Source organism: Giraffa tippelskirchi, chromosome 1 (genome assembly GCF_054371585.1).
Source record: "Giraffa tippelskirchi isolate mGirTip1 chromosome 1, T2T-mGirTip1v1.2.pri, whole genome shotgun sequence".
Taxonomy (NCBI): Eukaryota; Metazoa; Chordata; class Mammalia; order Artiodactyla; family Giraffidae; genus Giraffa; species Giraffa tippelskirchi.
The window spans coordinates 64,634,405-64,647,307 of NC_137275.1; positions in this window are offsets into that span (position 1 = coordinate 64,634,405).

A 12,903-nucleotide genomic window follows, 5' to 3' on the forward strand; every position below is an offset into this window, starting at 1 on the left:
GGTGATGCTCACTCTTTTGGGCATGCTTTCCAGGTATCCTTTTTTTTTTTTCTCTCCTTAATGACTGTGGAAACCAATATGGGAAGTAGCATGCACAGGCTAATTTGGTTGACCAACTAAATCAAATGGGCTGTTAGTGAATTACTAGCAGGGCTGTAGATTTGCATGAATAATCTTGGCTGATATCCATAACATTGCAATCACACTCCTGCTAGTCTGTGTTTCATGAGGGCTGACTGGGCATAATTGCTTCCTCTCTGGTTGTGCCAGTGAACAACCATTCCTGGTGCTGACTGCTCAGTGCATCAAAGAGCCCCACTCCTCTGAGCCTAACAGAGGTGGGAGAAAACCAGAGCATTCTGTTGCTTTCTTGACAAAGGAAAAGGTACAATCCTTCCTCTCTCTTCAATATCTCTAGGCAAGCATTTAGCAGACAACAGAGCTCAACCTCTAGAAGCAGAGACCTAGGCTTCAGTTCCAACCTGATCAGGTACTAATGCCAAGGACTTTAGCAAATCATTACAATTCTGTGCCACTCATTTCCTCATCTGCAAAATGCACTTACTAATGTCTACCTTTCAAGGTTCTTGGGAGAATCTGATGACAGATAAAAAGCAGGAGCCTAGGAAATAGTTGTTCTTGGTAAAAATTTCGAAGAAAGTAAATGAAAAAATTAAGAAACAGAATTTCATATATATATATAAAACTTCCCAGGTGCTCAGTGATAAAGAAGCTGCCTGCCAATGCAGGGGATGTGGGTGCAATCCTTGGGTTAAGAAGATCCCCTGGAGAAGGAAAGGGCAACCCACTCCAGTATTCCTGCCTGAGAAACCCCATGGACAGAGGAACCTGGTGGGCTACAGTCCATGGGGTCACAGAAGAGTGGGATATGACTTAGCAGCTAAACAACAACAATAGCAATATGTATATATACTTTGCACTACACTTGAAACTAATGTAACAGTGTAAATTAACCATACCTCAATTAAAAAAATAAAGAGAAAAGGAAACAAAATATTAATAGTATCAAAGCAACAATAGTACTATTATTATTAAACTAATTCAATGAGATATTATCAACAAGATTATCTAAAAATGATTCCAGGGGTTCTCTCCAGATTGTGTGAATAGGAGCTAGCTAGCACTGGGGTTTACTCCTTCCCTCATCAAGAAAAACTTCTTCTTAACTCAGCTGCCAGTGGGAGGGGGGTGTTCTTCCCAGCAGGAGGACCTGCAATGACCCACACATCCCAAAATCTATGGGTCCTGGGGAAGCTAGTTTTCCCAGACAACCCCTGTAAACAGCAGCACCTAAGTCCTGAGAATCTGGATTCCAAGCAGCATATCTGTCTTTTCCCTCCACATCATACCCACTTGACAAGGCCCCTGTCCCATGTTAGATTTTCTGTCTTTGTCTGTTTGAGCTGCTGTTACAAAATACCCCAGACTGGGTAACGTATAAAACAATAGGAATTTATTTCTCACAGTCTGGAGACTGGAAGTTTAAGATCAAGGGGCCAGCGAGGTGAGGTTCTTGTGGGACCCTCTCCAAGTGTCTTCACATGGTAGAAGGGATCTCTGTGCGGTTTCCTTATAAAAGCATTAATTACATTTGCGAGGGCTCCATCCTCACGACCCATTTACGTCCCAAAATTCTACCTCCTAACCCCAACCCACTAGGTGTTAGGATTTCAACATGGGGATTTTGTGGGGACACAAACCTCCCAATATAGACCATTATAAGAAAGCACAGAAACGGGGAACAGGTTTCCTCTTCTGATACTTATCCCCGAGGTTTGCTCAGCAGAGTACCTGGTCCTCAAGCACATTTCCTTGGGGATCATGCAAGATATCAGGACTGTGTACTTTGTTTTATTGCTAATTCTTGTTGTGTAAATTTCCCAAATGAAACCTGTTCCTTAACCGCACCCTGTAATACTGAGGAATTTTTCTGGAGCCTATTGTGCTTAGTTGCTCAGTTGTGTCGGACTCTTTGCAACCCTTTGGACTGTAGCCCATCAGGCTCCTCTGTCCATGGGATTTTTCAAGCAAGAATACAGGAGTGGGTTGTCATTTCCTTCTCCAGAGGATCTTCCCGACTAGGATTGAACACACATCTCTTGTGTCTCCTACACTGAAAGCAGATTCTTTACCCACTGAGCCATTGGAGGAGCCCTGGAGCCTATTGCACAAGTCTAAAACTCTGGAATCTTTTTTACCAATCAATTCTAAAGATCCATCAATGAATTCTAGTTACATTATCTGTCATTAAATGGCTCAGATTTTGTTCTCTGGCCAGAGCACTCTACTAACCTCAGGAGGGTCAATTAATTAAAGTCTCCTCAAAGTGTTTGGGTTTTGGTCATTATCATGTGGTCATTTCATATATTTAGTGGGAAGGAAAGAAATACAATAGATTTAGCAGGACAGAACAAAAATATATCCTCAGTGGTACCTGTGTCTCCCATTGATTGAGAATAAATTATGAACCAGGCACTATACAAGTCACTTAATAGACAGTGTTTTACAAAATTCTGACTTACCCTCTGATAAGAGAACTGGGATTCAGAGCAGTTAAATAACTTGCCTGAGATCACACAGCTAGAAAGTGATGAAAAGAGTTTGAACTCAGTTTTGTTCTTGTAATAATAATTTATCCTGCTTCCTAAACACCTTGAAGGGAAACTCAGAGCAGATGAATTGGGCTGGAGTGAACACCCACACACTTAGTCTCTTTCTTTCCAGTCACTAAAAAGGTGCCCCAAGGGCCTGAGAGTCTGCATGTGTCTCTGTAAGTAATCATTTATTTCCAGAGAGTGACTTAGTCATTAAGGAAGAAAACAAGTAGAGTAGTTCTAGACACACAAATCACATTGCAAAGTATCTTTGTACACTGATCAGCTCTCATAAGGCTCATATTTAACGCCCTGTCATATTCAAAATGTTGGAAGTATAAGTTGAGTTTTTAGGAAGTGAACAGGAAGAATTAAGGACAGAGTTTCTAAAATTACAGCAAAGTCTACAAAACATGCAAATGAAATAAAATGATATTTTTCAAGCTTCACAAGCTTCATAGTCTTTCAAATATTTACAGTTTTTAGGGGCTAAAAGTACAATCCTCTTAGAACAGCAAAAACAATAATAAATGAGCAAGTTAGCACTACGATTCACTTGAATATGCTTTATAAATTCCATTAATATTACCATAAATTGTAAACATGTTGATCCAAAGGAAGGTAAAAATGGAACTCACATTTGTTTAGGACCAATTGTGTGCTAGATTCTGTTCAAGAATATAATCCCACTTAATCTTCAGAGAGTAAATATTTGTATTTATTTTTGACTTCCCATCATCTTATTCCCTCCCCTATATTTGAGTAATTCTCCTCCTGATGAGTCTTGTTGCAAGGCTGAAACTGCCTCTCACTTTGGAAGTTGCAACCCCTGCAGCCAAAGTCAACAATATGCTCCAATTTCAGAAAACCAGTTATGCCTGCCCCAGAGTATGAACAAGGAACCAGTGAGAGAAAGAAGCAGCAATTCCACCACTATCTATGATAGTGTCCCTTGACACTGTCTCTTGACTTTGGCCATTATTCTTTCTGCCTCCATACCTGATTCCTCATCACTTCAGGTGATTCAATGAATCCTATTTCTGCTTAACTCAGCCAGATTAGGTTTCTGTTGCTTGCCACTCAGAGCCCAGCCTGATCCACCTTACAACAATCTATCCTTTGGCAGGAGTGTTATTATCCCTATTATATAACCAAGACAATGCAGCTTTGAGATCTCCAGTGATCTTTCCAAGATCATGCAGGTTGTAAGGAACAGTGCATCAGTGACAGAACTGTGCACAATAGATTCTCTCTGTGTTCTGATAAGAACTATAAAGTGGTACCCAAAGCTTGTGTTAACACTGCCATCATTTGATGAAAGCTACCCAAGGAGACAGCTGCCAGATGGCTCCTTCTCTGGAGTTGGAGTTTGCAAGGTTGAATTGTTAAGCAAATTGACTTATTTTAAGAGACCAGGATCATATGCTGTCTTTTGTAAGGAAGCATTCTGACTAGCCCAAGTAGAAGTGAACTTCCCAGGTAATACTGTATGTTTTGATACTGACATTGCTATTCTGGTCTTGCAAAGCCATCCACCTGGGACCTTGAGCAGAGTTTAACCTCAGGAGATGCAGGAAGCTTCATCTGAATTCCAGGCCTGCTCACTCCATGACAAGTGAGGGGGAGGATGGGAAGAAGGAGGAGAGAATGTTCTTCCTTTATGCCTCAGCACAAGAGAACTTCTTGTGGGGTGGCGGGGTAGGGGTGGGGGGGGGGGGAGGCGCAGGTCTGCAGCTCCTCCAAATGGAGGCTGAGTGTCACAAGGCTGGGATCTGTCTGTTTTCTGACACAAGGAAGGAGTAGTGAAGAAAAGTCATTGCAGAACGTGAGTTTGTCACTTCTGTGTTTCTAAAATGCTCCTTATTTGTACAAGGCAGTTAATGGGAGTACATTTAAAGGAAGCTGGAGGAATCCAGTGTTTTGAAGTTCAAGTTTTTCTATCTTCCATTGATCACATATCTCAATAAATAGACTTGCTGGGTAGAGAGTGGCCTGAGTGACACTGCAAGCAGTGATGACTGGGACTTCCTTACCAGCTGGCAGAGACCCTGCCTCAAATGAAACTGGACACGGGTTCTTGTGTTTAAATACAAAGAACACTGCAATGTGTTCTCCAGGGTCTGACAGATCTCTGTTAGAAGGAAACAGGACCTACCAGTGGATCTGTAGAGGCCCTTGCTTTTCAGATGGAAAAGGCTGATTCATCCCACCTCCCCTTAAAACCTTTGAACAACTGGCCTGAACATCCTTGTTGTCGTCAGAATGTGGGCTTCCGGATGTGCTTGGGTTCATGTCTTCTGAAAGTGCCTGGGTTCAAACTCTGCTTCTGTGTTTGTTATTCCTAATTTTTGCCCAAGTTCTTTGCTTTTTATGTATCTCACTTTAGTTATCTATAAAATGGGAATTATAACAGGACCTACCACGTTGGTTTGTCATGAAGAATAAATGAAATCCTTCCTTTAAAAGTTCTGAACATAAACTCAAAATGATGTCTGTCTACAAATATCCATGTACCTCTTAGCTTCTAGAGAAAGATGAGCTAAAATTTTATGATTAGCTCAGTGCTTCCAAACTCCCAAGCACCCCCGCATGGCCAAGTTACCCCTCCACTTCCCCAAGCCTCACTTCCATGTGTGTGAAAATAACCAGTGGTAGATTGTTGTTGTTCAGTCACTAAGTTGTGTCCAACTCTTTGCAACCCCAAGAACTACAGCATGTGAGGCTTCCCTGTCCTTCATTATCTCTCGGAGCTTGCTCAAATTCATGTCCATTGAGTCAGTGATGCCATCCAACCACCTTATCCTCTGTCACCCCCTTCTCCTCTTGCCCTCAGCCTTTTCCAACATCAGGGTCTTTTCTAATGAGTCAGCTCTTGGCATCAGGCAGCCAAAGTATTGGAGCTTCAGCTTCAGCATCAGTCTTTTCAATTAATATTCAGGGTTAATTTCCTTTAGGATTGACTGGTTTGATCTCCTTGCAGTCCAAGGGACCCTCAAGAGTCTTCTCCAGAACTACAGCTCAAAAGCACCAATTCTTCAGTGCTCAGCCTTCTTTATGGTCCAACTCTCACACCTGTACCATGACTACTGGAAAAACCATAGCTTTGACCATACAGACTTTTGTCACCAAAGTGATGTCTCTGCTTTTTAATACATTATCTAGGTATGTCATAGCATTTCTTCCAAGAAGAAAGCCTCTTTTAATTCCATGGATACAGTTACTGCCCACAGTGATTTTGGAGTCCAAGAAAATTAAATCTATCACTGTTTTCACTTTTTACCCATCTATTTGCCATGAAGTGATGGGACTGGATGCCATGATCTTTGTTTTTTGAAAATGGAGCTTTAAACCAGCTTTTTCACTCTCCTCTTTCACCTGCATCAATAGTCCCTTTTGCTCCTCTTCACTTCCTGCCATTAAAGTGGCATCATCTGCATATCTGAGGTTATTGATATTTCTCCTGGCAGTCTTGATTCCAACTTGTGAGTCATCCAGCCCAGCATTTTGCATGATGTCCTTTGAATAGAATTTAAGTAAGCAAGGTGACAATATACAGCCTTGATGTATTCCTTTCCCAGTTTTGAACGAGTCCGTTGTTCCATGTCCAGTTCTGTTGCTTCTTGTCCTGCATATAGGTTTCTCAAGAGATAGGTAAGGCAATCTGGTAGACTATAAGAAGACCAATGGGCTTGAGGCAAGGGTCAAATGCAAAAAATATAGAAGCTGTCAAAAACAACTGAAAATTGGCAGGGATGATTAAAATTTTCATAGACAGAAGTCAGGCTTCTTGCTGTTTCTTGAGCATGCAGATGATATTCTCACCCCAGAGCTTCACCCGCACTGGGCTCTCTGTCTGGAACTCTCTTCCGCCAGCACTTTCCACGGTTGGCTCCAGCTCAAAGACCGTAGACCACTTTCTCAGAATAGTTTCCCCAGCTCCTCTATCTTAGTTAAGCAACACACACACGTACACACACACACACACACAGAGAGACTAGTCCCTTGTCCTGCATTGTTTTATGAAGCCCACTGATTATATATTTGACATACTTATTTGTGGTCTGTTTGTTTCCTGTCCCCCTTGCAGCCCCACCCCACTGAAATATAAACTCCTTGAAGAGCCCTTTCCCTTCTGCAGCTAGAGGAGCAGCTGGTACATGGTAGGTGCTCCAGGAATACTTACTTGATGCATTAAAGAATGAATTCTCTATTATTCTAGTGTTTACTATATCAGTTAACACTGTGGCTGTAATCTACTTACTTCGGTCTCAAGGCATTTGAGTGGCCAGGCTTTGTCAAGGTCACCCAAGGACAATGATTTTCATGCTATGCTCTCTGGCACAGTTTCCCAAGCCAGACAATTGCTGACACGTTCAGCTCTCAGGGCCTTCACCTCGTAGAGCAGAGTTCTTCCCATATTCTGAATGGGGTTTGATGAAGAAAAGCTTGAGAAGCACTTCTCCTGGGAGCCTGTGTGATTCCAGAGAGGTGCCCCAGGATCCCTAGCTTAACGTGGTGTGGCATGGTGTGGTGTGGTATGGCAGGAATCCAGTGACTTGACTCCTGGTGCCCCACCCCATTTCCAACACAGCATCTCCACTTCATCACTGCTTTATGCAGTAAATGTCTAGAAATTGTGATATGCAAGAAAAGAGTCCACAGAAACTTAAATCAAGACTTAAGCAATCCAGGCAGAGGCAGATTATATCATTGGAGGCACCCTTGCAAACCCTCTACAAAAATAAACATCTACCATTCAATGGTGAGTGCCTCATTGACAACATTACTCTAAATCACAAATTATCCTGCAGATGGTCATACGTCCTTGATACCTTAGAGAGAATGAATTCATTAACCCATTTTCTGAAAAATTCTCAGGAGAGCTGCTGTCCTAGGGAAGTGAGATAGCCATAGTACTAGGACATGATCAGAAAAGGCTTGAAGGGAGGGGGGACACCAGAGACCAATGACCTGTCCCAATGTCACCCCTGCTCACACTGGTTATTGGTTAACGTTGTCCCATTGGCCCTCCTCTGTCCCTTGCACAGACCTGTTGGCCTGAAGCCATTCATGAGCCAGCAGCCAACACAGCTTTTCATGCAATCCTTCCCCACGTATCCTGCCAGGGAAACAGGTTTTCAATGGCCTCCGTCTGTAGGATATTGCTACCCATTCAGGGGTAAATTTCCAGTCCAGGGTAGCATAATAATTCCCATTAAGGATAATATTATTCATGCAGCTAAAATCTGCATACCCCTAGCTAAAACATTCCCCTGTAGAGGCTGCAACTCTTATCCATTCAGAAATCCTTCATTCCAGGTGGGTAATGTGTTTGCTCTGTACAGGAGTGTGACGCACGGTAAAAGCCTCCCTCATTGTGCCTCTGAATCCTTGAAAACACCAGGGGATTTTTATGTGCACCTTTAATCACTAAGCTCAGACTTCTGTTTGTGAGCATCCTGCTATCAGGGCAGATGACAGGAAGTGGTGCTTACAAGCCCTGTGTTAGGAGAGTCTCATTCATTGCAAATATCTTCTCCACTCATTCCTGGTGCTATTGACATTTTGAGCCAAACAGTTCTTTGCTGGGGCAGAGCAGCACTATCCTGCACGTCGTAGAATGTTTAGCAGCATCCCTGGCCTCTACAAGCAGCCAGTAGCATCCCATCCACAGTGTAACAATCAAAAGTGTCTACAAACTATCAAATAGCCCCTCTGGGGCCAAAGTGGCCCCAGTTGAGAACCAGGAACACAAAATATAATGAAAGGAGAGGAGAGATATCCCCTATTGTCCTAAAGCCCAAAATGTGAAACCCAGTCTACACATACAGGTCCCACACAAAAGCAAGAAAGCAGGTATTTTTCGTGTCAGATGAAACAGGTAAGTGGGCTTCCTAAGTGGTCAGTGGCAAAGAATCTGCCTGCCAATGCAGGAGACATGGGTTCTATCCTTGACTCGGGAAGATTCTCTGGAATAGAAAATCACAGACAACGCCAGTATTTTTGCCTGGAAAATTCCATGAACAGAGGAGCCTGGTGGGCTACAGTCCAAAGGGTAGCAAAGAGTCAAACAAGACTAAGTGACTGAGCTCAAGCACAACAACAGTCTCTAAGTAGTGATTGGAGCAGGAAAATTAACTTACGTTTTATGGGTTTTAAGTAAATAAGTTAAGAATCCCTGATTAGAAAGGATGATAGAGATCATTCTGGACAACTCCCCCATGAAACTTGGGAGAAAACTCAAAGATTATAACTAACTTCTGAATGGTCTCACAGTAATGATGACAGAGCCTGGGCTCATTATTCAGGTTCCCAGATTCCCAGTTTTTAGCTTGCTACTTTTTAATTTATTCATTTATTTATTCGTCTGGCATGTATTTTACATTTAATCCAGTGTAAAGGACTGAGCCAAGGTTTGCAGATGAAAAAAGAGGCATATTCCCCAATAACGACAATGAAGACCATTCATCAGATACCTCTTATGGATCCACGGATGAGGCAGTTTAGGTCTATCATGTCATTCAATCCTCATTTAAAAAAAAAAAAAAATCTATGAGGTTGGTACTAGTTCCTCAGTGGTGATATTGATGGATGCAATTAGACACTGGAGCCCCGTAACTCAAGCGACATTTACAAAGCCCAGCATTGTAATTGGAAATGTGCCTTCTAGGAGAAAAGTGTCTTGTAGGAGTGATGTATCCACCAGAGCAGAGAGAAGTCCACAGTCCCTCGCTGCTGGTAAAGGAACCATCACCATCTGCCAGCTACACATAATGAGTGGCAAAAGAAGGGACGGCGGCAGCAGCACAGAGCTAGGGTCAAACCCTGGCTCTGCCCTTTTTCTTTGCATCTTTTGAGCTAATCATATACGTTCACTGGACCTTGGTTTCCCTGTTTGTAAAATGAAGACTTTAAGACATTCAGTAGGCAGTTAGTGTGGCTATGAAATAGATCATATCTTAAAGTCACCTCATGTAGCCCCCTATAAGAGTGAATGTTCAGTATTTCCTTTTCCTACTTTTTCTGCACTTCGGTTTCTTTATCTATAAAATGGAGATAATAAAAATAGCTACTTCGTAAAGTTGTGAGGGCTAAGAGGGTATATATTGGATTAGCCAGAAAGTTCCTTCAGGTTTTCCACATGATGTTTCCATAAGATAAAATGTATAGGGACTAGAGGTTAATACATATCAGATTTAGTTATTTTTGCAAATGCAGATAGCTCTGGAATAACATTAGTAGATGAATCAAGGGTGAGGATTCACAGATGCATCAAAGAGATGAAGTATCATGCTTTCGTTCCAATGCCCACTCCCCTTCCTGCTCATTTCATAGATGAATAAGTAAGAAATCTAAGACCTTCAAAATGGGATAATTTTCCCAAGAGTTCTCTGTAAGCTGCTTCTGCCTTTTCCTGGCTCGCAGAAACAGGGCTGCGAGCTCTTTGTACCTCCCAAGGGCTACCCTGAATCTGGCTGGAAATAAGTTTCATGTGGGTCAAAAAAGTGACACACTGGTCACAGACTGTCCATATTGAGGTCTCACTACAAATTTCATTGTGCTATTACTTAATTTGAAGAGTCAAAATGTGACTAACAACAGAGTAATACCCACGTGAAAATACTGCTACAGCTCCTGCAGGGTCTCCCCCAGTTGGAGATGCCCCTGAGTCACTCAGTTCTCAGCAATTATCACTGCTTCAGAAAGCCTTTCTCTGACTATTCTATCAAAAATAACATGTCTTCCACTAAAGGTAACATTGCCTGTATCACATCAGGCTTCTCAAAATTGATGTATTGAAATCTAATCCCCAGTGGGGTGGTATTTGGGGTTGGGGTTTAGGAGGTGATTAGGTCACAAGGACGGAGCCTCGTGAATGAGATTAGTGCCCTTAGAAAAGAGACCCCCGAGAACCCCCTTGGCTCTCCCACCATGCAAGGATACAGAGAGAAGACAGCCATCTATGAAACAGGAAGCTGGGCTTCACCAGACAAGGAATATCTGGCACCTTGATCAAAGACTTCCCAACCTCCAGAGCTGTGAGCCATAAATTTCTATTGTTTACATTATTCATGATCCACCGAGTCTATAGTATTTGTTTATAGCAGCCCAAATGGACTAAGGCACTTGGCTAATTGCTTATGTTCTCAGAGGTTTAGGTTCTTCTTCTGCAAAACAAGTATAATAATACATTCCTCAGAGACTTCTTGTGATGAATAAATGAATTAATACATGCAAAGTGCTTAGCACATGTCAGGGCCAAAAAGTGATATTTATCATTATAATTCTGAGCTTGCATAGGTGTAAACCTCAAGAGGAAAAGTCAATCCCAGGGCAGGCTTTGGAAATACCCCTTTGAAAGTTAAGAAAAATTTCATGCAACAGGACTCCATAAATTGCTCTTTCACTGTGCCTGACAGTGTTAAAGCAGCTTCCCCAAGGACCTCTAATTCACCAGGAGAATCTGCTTCCTCCCTCACGTGCTCTGCTTGCCCTCTTTTCTCCCGCCTGCACCATTAGCAGGGAGCAGATTGCCAGAGACCTGGAAAAGCATCTGGAAAACAGAAACGCCATACCAAGAACGGGTGAGGCTCTGGAGCCCGGACAGGTAATGGAGTCGAAAATGAAGATGTATTAGGGGAAGAGGAGTTACAACTCTGCTGATTAAGTGATGAAGTGAATGGAAATGAAAAACATGACATCAATTATTAAGTAATCTTCGCAGCTCCAGGCAAAGGTAACGGATGAAGGAGGCTGGATACCGTTAAAGGTTATAGAATGATCCGGCAACTGTAACCTGAGGCCTCGCTGTGCCACAAAGGAGGGTAACTTTACTCCCAGTGTTTTCTATATTTGTTCATGGCTTCTATCTTTTCAAAGATGTTTTCAATTCTCTGGTTAGCTGGCTCTGCTCACTGAATAAATATAGGAAATATCTTCAGATTAACACACAGATAAAAACACAGGTTTCTGCCTATAACCTGAAAAATTGAGTTGAAATATTTCAATAAGCCATTCTGGATTCTAGATGCAGTGTTGTGCTTAGTTGCTCAGGCATGTCTCTTTGTGACCCCACGAACTGTAGCCCACCAGGCTCCTCTGTCCATGGGATTCTCCAAGCAAGAATACTGGAGTGCGTTGTCTTGCCCTCCTCAGGGAATCTTCCCAACCCAGTGATCGAATCCGGGTCTTCCATATTGCAGGCAGATTCTTTACCGACTGAGTTAGTAGGGAAGCCCAAGAATACAGAAGTGGGTAGCCTATCCCTTCTTCAAGGGATCCCCCCATGAATTTTAGTTAGTATATTTCAAATAACAATTCAGAAGTCAACTTCAGAAAGTTCTTCTAATCAGCTATGCAAAGACCCAGGATAGAATTTTCAAGTTATCATTGCAGTGTCAAACAACTGATGAAGAAAGGAGAGGTGATGATGTAGATTCTCGTAAATAGAAGCTGTTGTGAAAATTTGACCAGTGTATAGACATTTTGGGCTTCCCTGGTGGCTCATACGGTAAAGAATCTGCCTGCAATGTGGAGACCGAGGTTCCATCCCTGGGTTGGGAAGATCCCCTGGAGCAGGAAATGGCTAGCCATTCCAGAATTCTTGTCTGGAGCATACCATGGACAGAGGAGCCTGGCAGGCTACAGTCCATGGGGTCACAAAGAGTCGGACACACCTGAGGGACTAAGCGCGCGCACACACACACACACACACACACACACACACACACACACACATTCATAGGTACCTTGGAAGGGGGAAGGCTTGAGTATATTTACCAAGTGATGTATTCTTCACTACTTTAAGTTGTGATAGTGGTTTCTCCCCTGACCACAGGTACTTGCTTGAATTGAAATCTCTCTCTCTCTGTTTTTCTCTGTCTTCTCTCTTTCTATCTCTCTGTCTCTCTTTTTTATCTAAGGACACAGTCTCTGGCAGTTTCCTAGAGGAAAGATTTTGTGGCTTAGAGGTTGGTTAGCAAAGATCATGCAAGATGCCATTGCAGAGGAAAGCAAAGAACAGAGATACCTCACAACTCTTGGGAGAGAATGATTGTCTTGGCTCTCAAAGACTTTCCCAGTTCCCTCATCTCAGTTCCTAGGAGCCTCATTGTGCTTCCTGTTCTGGCCAGGGATTACAGGAGAGGGAACTTGATAATTAACTCCCTTCTCCTTGAGACTCTCTTAGTTTGAGGGAGGATCTCATCTCACAAAGGTAATTAGCTGATTTATATGAGGCTAGAAGTCTCTCAATCACATTTCTGACAAGTGGTCATTCAGACTCTGC